Source organism: Castor canadensis, chromosome 13 (genome assembly GCF_047511655.1).
Source record: "Castor canadensis chromosome 13, mCasCan1.hap1v2, whole genome shotgun sequence".
Classification (NCBI taxonomy): Eukaryota; Metazoa; Chordata; class Mammalia; order Rodentia; family Castoridae; genus Castor; species Castor canadensis.
The window spans coordinates 54915371-54923075 of NC_133398.1; positions in this window are offsets into that span (position 1 = coordinate 54915371).

Consider the following 7705-nt stretch of genomic DNA (forward strand, 5'->3'; position numbering starts at 1 on the left):
TCATACATTATGGTTAATCATGTCTAGTATCTTCTCCATGAGTTTCTCTGTGGTTTCTTCCAAGATTTCCTCTTTGAGGGATTTTTTTTGTAGGCATTAGTGGGCTCCTTAGTGACATTTATTATTGTTTTATTGGGGCCAGGAGCTGGTTATCCATTTTCTTCATTTCCCACTGAATCCTCTATTGAATTTTTTTTTGAGAAGCATGTTTTCCATCCCTTCTTCTCCTTCCCATTGCTCCATTTGGTGCTGTGGAACTGTGTTCTTGATAGGCTAGTTGGTGTTTTAATTGTCTGTTTTCTTTCCTTTGATTTAATTTTTGTGTTGTGACTCACTTGTTTTTTAGCTATGTTGATGTGCTCTTTCTGTCCCTGGCCTGGTATAATTTAGCAATAATGAATTCACAGGTTCAATACCAGGCCACTTGTTTACATCTTTTATAGAAAACCCCTTGGTGATAATATCAATAAACAGTGGGAGTGGGGGGAGGGAGTAATTGTTATTAGGCTAGAGATAGGAACTTGGGTAATTGGTTAAGGTGGCACTAAAAAGGGGGAGTGGGAAAGAAAGGTCTGGGTGGGGGAAGAAGTATAGAGGCTTCTGGGTTTTGTGGCCCTGTGTGTGTTTGGGTGTATTTCTGTTGTATTAGTGTAGGATGCTTGTGTGAGGGATTGCAGGGGCTGGAGTTGTGTACAGTTGGTGCAGTAATCTAGTCAGCAGGTGGTGAGTGTGTAGAAGGGGTAGTGTGGTGATGGGTTGGGGAAGGATAAGAAGGGGAGGTGAAGACAGGGAGAGTGGATGAGAAGGTGCATAAAGTGTAGTTGAGAGGGAAAACAATGGATTGTTGGAAAAAGAGGGAAAGTGAAGTGGGTAAGAATAAAATACTGATGGTAAAATTAATAATACAGAAGAAAAAAATTAACAGGTACCACAGCAACTTAAAGTTCAGGTGACTGGCTTGTGAGTAGTACTTAGTTCCTTCTGTCCACAAGTCAAGTTGCAATTGGGAGCTGAGGTAACTCACTGCCAGTTGGTGCAGGGTGGTCGGAGCTGTTGTTTTCACAGGCAGCAGCTGCATTGCCCTACAGCTGCAAGTCTGTTTGGTTGGCTCTGTGCCCAGTAAGGTGGGGCAATTCAGTTTTGAGTACTGCCCTCCGTCCCACAAGACCAGCTCTGGGATCCACCATCTGCCTGGCTTTGGGAGGTTAAGCCTAAGTATTGAGCTAGTATGAAAGTATCATCCCTGGAAACCATTAAGAAATTTGGACACACTTGCAGATTTTTCTCAAAGGATCTTGCTTAGTACACACAAGAAACATTGGAAATAGGAAAAGACAAAGCGCACCTCTGGGGGAGGGAAGCAGTGGCCACAAAGTGCAATCTCAGGGTCCCTTTTCTGAGAAATGAAATCATTAATTAGTGAAGAAAGAGTAACAAATGCTGTCAGGATGAAAATACCCATGCACTTGGAAAGAACAAAAACAACCACCTTCTGCTAGGGACAACCACCTTCTGCCAGGAAAATGCTCAGGTTTTGTAGAGTTCCCCTATCACTGAAGAAGCCCTAACCTCCTCAGTTAGCCTCTAACTCTGTGACTGGGGTAGAGAACTCAAATCCCTATCTCCTACCACCAGACTAGCAAGTCATAGCAGTCCACTGCTGAGAGAAGGACAACCACATGGAGAGAGCTCCCTCTCTGAGGGGTGGTCTCCAAAGGAAGACCTAAAGCTGAGGGTGGAGCAAATGCTAAGAAAAACTCTCTTGCAAACCAGAGACACAAGTAAGCTAGAAAAATTGGAAGTCTTTACTGAAGATACAGGGAATTTAACTCTAATAATTAAAAAAAACTTCTAATTAATTGACTCAACTTCCCACACTTAAAAAGCTAATAAGTCTGTCCACTTTCCAGCATGAATGCTACTGTAGTACCCAAAATGTCCAGCTATCAATCAAAATGTGTTACAAAGAAGTAAGCAAACACAACACTCTATTAAGAGACAAAATGATCAATGCAGACATGACCCAGATGTCAGAAGTATCAGAGAGTTTGAAATAACTGCAGTTAATATGTTAAAGTGTCTACTAGAAAAGGTAGACCACATGCAAATACAGGTAGGAAATTTCAGAAGAAAGATGAAAACCAAAAGAAACAATCACATGAAATGCTAGAAATGAAAAATTCTGTAGCAGAGAAAAGAATGATTTGGCAGGCTCATTCTATATAGTCAAGACAACCAGTGAACTTGAAGCTAAGACATAGAAATTATATAAATTGGTGGGGGGTGGGGAAGGATAAAAGGAAAGGGTGCATGAGGGTGAATATGGGGAAAATATATACTCATGTATGAAAATATAAAAATTAGACCTGTTAAATCTATTCCAGGAATGGGGGAAGGGGATAAAGGAGAATGTTGGAGGGTGTCAATTCAACTATGATATATTGTAAGAAAATTTTTAAATGTCACAATGTACCCCCAGTACAACAATAAAAAAAATTTTAAAGAACATCAAATCTTCAAAAAAATAAATTACATTAATTGAAATACAGAGAGGAAAATGTTACAAAATGCAATAGATTGCTTAAGAACTCTCATTCATATAAAAAAACATAGCATACTTCTAATGAACTCCCTGTAGGAAAATGTAAAGTGAATCTGGGAGAAAAAAGGAAATCTGGGGGAAGGGTTAGGTAGAATAGAAGCTTCCTCCATTTGACTCCATGAACAGGAAGAATCAGTGTAACAAAGTCCAGACCGTATTCTAAAGAGAGAGGAAGAGTATCTGGAATCACAAAAGAGGTGACAGGACAACTGTAAAACCTTGGTTACAAAAACCTATGCAGAGAAAAGAAGGATACAGCCCACAGCTCCTACCCCAGTTCCCTGGGAGAAGAAGGAAAGTTGAAGCCACCACAGCCAGGTAAGCCAGGTAGCCCTAGTGACAACAGACTGGCAGTCCTAGTGACAGGATAAGTCGACAGTTCTGAAATGCCTCAAATCCACTGTGGGAATTCTTAATAGAATTGGATTGTTTTCTGATTTCTTTCTCAGGTAATTCGTTACTGTGCAAAATGCTGTTGATTTTGCATCTTGCAACTTTAACTGAATTTATTAGTTCTAACAGTCCTATTTATTTATTTTTCTGTACAGTCTTTAAGATTTTCTCTATATACTATGTCATCAGTAAACAGGGACAATTTAACTTCTTTCCAATTTGGATGCCTTTTCTTTCTTTCTCTTGTCTAATTGCACTGGCTAGCATTCCTGTATTATGCTGAATAGAAATAGAGAGAGTAGCCATCTTGTCTTGCTTTTAGAGGAAACTTTCAAATTTCATCATTGGGTATAATGTTGGCTATGGGTTTGTCATATCTATGGTCATTCTTACATGAGATCCACTCCTTATATCCCTATATACCTAATTTATTTTCTTCTTTCTTTTCTGCTTTTGGAAGTACTGGAGTTTGAACTCAGGGACCTCATGCTTGCTAGGCAGGTGCTCTACCACTTGAGACAGTCCCCAACCTGTTACACACCTAATTTCTTGAGAGGTTTTTATTTTTTTAATCACAAGAGGATGTTAAATTTTGTCAAATGCTTTTTCTGTATCTTTTGTGGCTTTCTTCTTTCATTCTGTTTTTTCGTTTGTTGTGTTGATTTTTGTTTTTTGAAACAGGGTCTTGGTATGTAGCCCAGGCTAGCCTAAAATTTGTGATCCTGCTTCCTTAGCCTGCCAAGTGTTGGGATTACATTCTGCTAATGTGATATAATACATTTATGACCAATCTCTCCCCAATTCCATACCTCCCTCCAGCCCCTGCTAACCACTCTCCTCATCTCTGAGTTCGACTTGCACATGTTGAACACCCTTGCATCCCTGGAATGAGCCTTTTAATGAGCTGTAAAATTAGTTTGCTAGTATTTTGTTGATAATTTTTGCATCTATTATTACTTGGGAGATTGTACTATAATTTTCATTTCTTATAATATTCCTGTTTGGCTTTTTGTAAGAGTTTAAAAAGATTGGCATTAATTCTTTAAATGATTGGGAGAATTCAGTGATGAAGCTGCCAGATTCTGGATGTTTTCTTCTTCTTCTTTTTTTTTCAGTCCTGGGGTTTGAATTTACAGGCCTCTGTGCTAGCTAGGCAGGTGCTCTACTGGAGTCACACCCCCACTGGGCTTTTCTTTGATGACAGACTTTTTATCTCTGACTTGATCTCCTTCATCACTGTTGGTCTATTAAGATTTGGTATTTCTTCATTATTCATTCTTGGTTGGTTGTATGTGTCAAAGAATTGATTTCTTTTAGATTATCCAATTTGTTGGTGCATAATTGTTCATAGTAATATTTCATGAACCTTTGTATTTCTGTGGTATCAATAATGTCTCCTCTTTCATTTTTGATTTTGAGTCTTCTTTTTTTATTCTTACTTTAGCTAAAAGTTTCTCAATTATGCTTATCTTTTTAAAAACAAAAGCCCAACTCTTATTTTGTTAAATTTTTCTACTGTTTTTGTATCTCTATTTCATTTATTCTGCTCATCTTTATTACTAACTTTGGGCTTGGTTTTTGTTTTGTTTTGTTTGGGTTTTTTCTTTTTCTTTTTTCCCCTTAGTTACTTGGGATCTATTGTTAGGTCGTTTATTTGAGAGTTTTCTTCTTTTTTGATGTAGGCCATTATCACTACAAAACTCTCTCTTTGAACTGCTTTTGCTGCATCTCCTAAGTTTTGATATGTCGTATTTCCATTTTCCTTGATTTGTCAACACTGTCCTCCATGAAATGACTTTGCCTACTTGTCCACCTGAACGAACTATGTATAATTCTCCACGTGATCTGAAAGTTTTAGAATATTGCAAAATTCAGCAAGGAAAATTGCTAAAGAATTTAAATAGCAAATGACAAGCTCTAGAGTCAATTATTTTGTTTACAAATAATAGAAAGTATAATTCAATTTTTTTTTTAAAAAAGAAAGGTAACTTATTGACTCATGCAATGAGCCAATAAAATGTCTAGGAGAGGCTAGACATTGCTTAACCAGTTTCTTCTTGTTTGGGCTCTGGCTCCATTTTTGTGATTCTCAGTGCTGCTCTCTACTGTATACGTTTGATCTTCAGACTACATTTCCTAATGGGGCAAATATAGCTGTGACAATTATAGGTCTCACATCTGCATTCTGCATTATCCAGGGGAGAGAGAACACCCTTATCCTAACATTCCAAATAGAACTTAAAATTCATTCTAACTGGGCAGGCATAGGTCAGTGTCACCTAGGCAACAACATGTGAGGAAAGAGAAGAAACAGCCTAAATCACAAGCTCCATCTATGAAATCACATGTATTTCAAAGTGGAAATAAAAAAACTTATAGGAAGGAAAAAGGAGGACATGAAGTCTGAGTGTATAAATTGCTGAACGGAAGAACAATTTCTGACACTAATGATATTTATGACCTAATGCAATCACTCTGGTGCAGGTGAGAAGGAGGTAAATTATAGCGTGAGTCTAGAGACAAGGAGATCAGTAAGGAGGTCAGGATAGTAGAAGTGATGTGAGGAGGAAGGGATAGGCAAGGAGTGAGTGAGGGACTATGGCACAGTTAAGCTTATCCTTGGAAATGTAGCAGAGAAGCTCTGGTGTGCACTATTCCTTCCTAACATAGTTTGAAATGTCTCCTAGACATCTTTAGCCACCTGGATTCCACATGAATCTCTCTTGCCTTAACCTATAGATATGCTCAAGTCACTCTTTTTTTTTTTTTTTCATTGTAAAGAGGGAGATGGGGGAGGATAAAAAAAATAATACAGGGTGAATTTGATCAAAGTATGTTATATATATAGCACAGAAATAGCATAATAAAACCCCTTTTACAATTAATATATGCTAATAATTTTTTAAACGTTCTCTTGACCCCACCTCTTCTTCCAGCACAACCATACAACTCACTGCCATCCATATTTGGCCACCATTTTGATACACTAAAACAATTCTTTCCCCGGTCACTGATAATCTATTTGCAAAATTCCGTGGGTATTTTAGATCTGCTACATCTGAAAGTCTCTAAAACTACTAACCTGCCGATTCTTAGAACCTTCCCTTCTTCATTCTGGTTGCTTCATCCTGCCCCACAGCCTTAATTACCGTGTTGTCCAGGGACCTCTCCTGTGCTAATCCCAACTGAGATGTGCTGTAGGTAAAAAATCTGGGCCAAATTTCAAAAACAGCATAAAACATTTAAAAGAAAGTAAAATAGCTCAATTTTCTTTATTGAATACATGCTGAAATTGTAAGTTTCTATATATTGTGTTAAATAAAATATATTACCAAAATGAATCTCACCTGTTTCTCTTTTACTTGCTTATTTATTTATTTATTTATTTATTTTGGTAAGACTGGAGTTCGAACTCACAGCTAGTTAGCACTTGCAAGGCCCTCACAAAGCGGGTACTCTACCACTTGAACCAAACTCTTTTTTACTCTGCTTACTTTTACAGATAGGGTCTCATGAACTATTCGCCCAGGCTGGCCTTACCTCTAACCTCCAGATCTGTTTCCCAAGTAGTTAGGATTAAAGGTGTGCAGCAGCAGCGCAAATGCCACAAGTTTTATATGCTTTTCTTTCCTCTTTTTTTTTTTGGTGGTACTAGGGTTTGAACTCAGAGCTTCATACTTGCTAGGCAGACACTCTGCCACTTGACCTACTCCACCAGCCCTTGTTTGCTTTTTTGAATTTCAGAATTTAAATTTACACATGCAGCTCATCATATTTCTACTAGAGAGTTCTGTACATTTTCCTTGGGTGATCTCATTCACCCTCAGTGCTTCTTCAAATCCCTGACTCTAATCCCCCCCTTCTTCCTGCTCTTCAGACTCCTGTGTTCACCTGTAGCTTGCCATTCTCATATGGTTAATTACAGCAGGCATTTATTTGGGGCCTGGCACCATTCTAAATACTTTACATGTCTTCACTCATTTGCAATCCACAACTCTATGGGGTCGATATTATTACTAGCCGCTACTTTACATATGAGGAAACAGAAGCACAGAGAAGTTATGCAATGTGTCCAAGCTCACACACATAGTAAATGGTGAATTACAAATGCAAACACACGCAGTTTTGTCCCAGGAGACCATTCTCTCCCTAAACAGTATGCTGTATAGTCCCCAGATACCCCTCAAAAACCTCAGCTCTACCTGTTCTTAACTGAACTCACTACATTGTTCCTTGCAACACTGGGCTGCATGCCTTCTGTTTTCTCCATGCTTGCTTCTGCTTCCTGTTGGGACTGGCCATGAGCAATCCCAGCAGGGCTATAGCAAGATAGCTGCCTTCCTGGTCCAGGGACGGTGATGGAGGTCACAGTTCGTCAGGCAGCCCTTTGCTCTCTGGCTCCAGGTTCCAGTAGCTGTTCCCTTCAGGTCTTGGGTTAGTAGCAGCATTTCTTCCCTTATCTCAATCTTCCTCCCACACACACTATTACTAGCTCTAAGGGCTGCATTTGTAGTGGTCTCTTTATTCCCTGCTCTCAACTTAGTAAATAATTTCATTAAGTTCTCCTCAAACTACCCAACCTGAGTGTGACTTTTGTTCCTTATGAGGGCCCTGGCAAAGACATGTTCCTTTTTTACCAATTAACTCAGTTACTGGCATCCTACGTACAGAGTCACCTGAGCTAAACCTCGGAGTCAAGCTCTGTTTTGT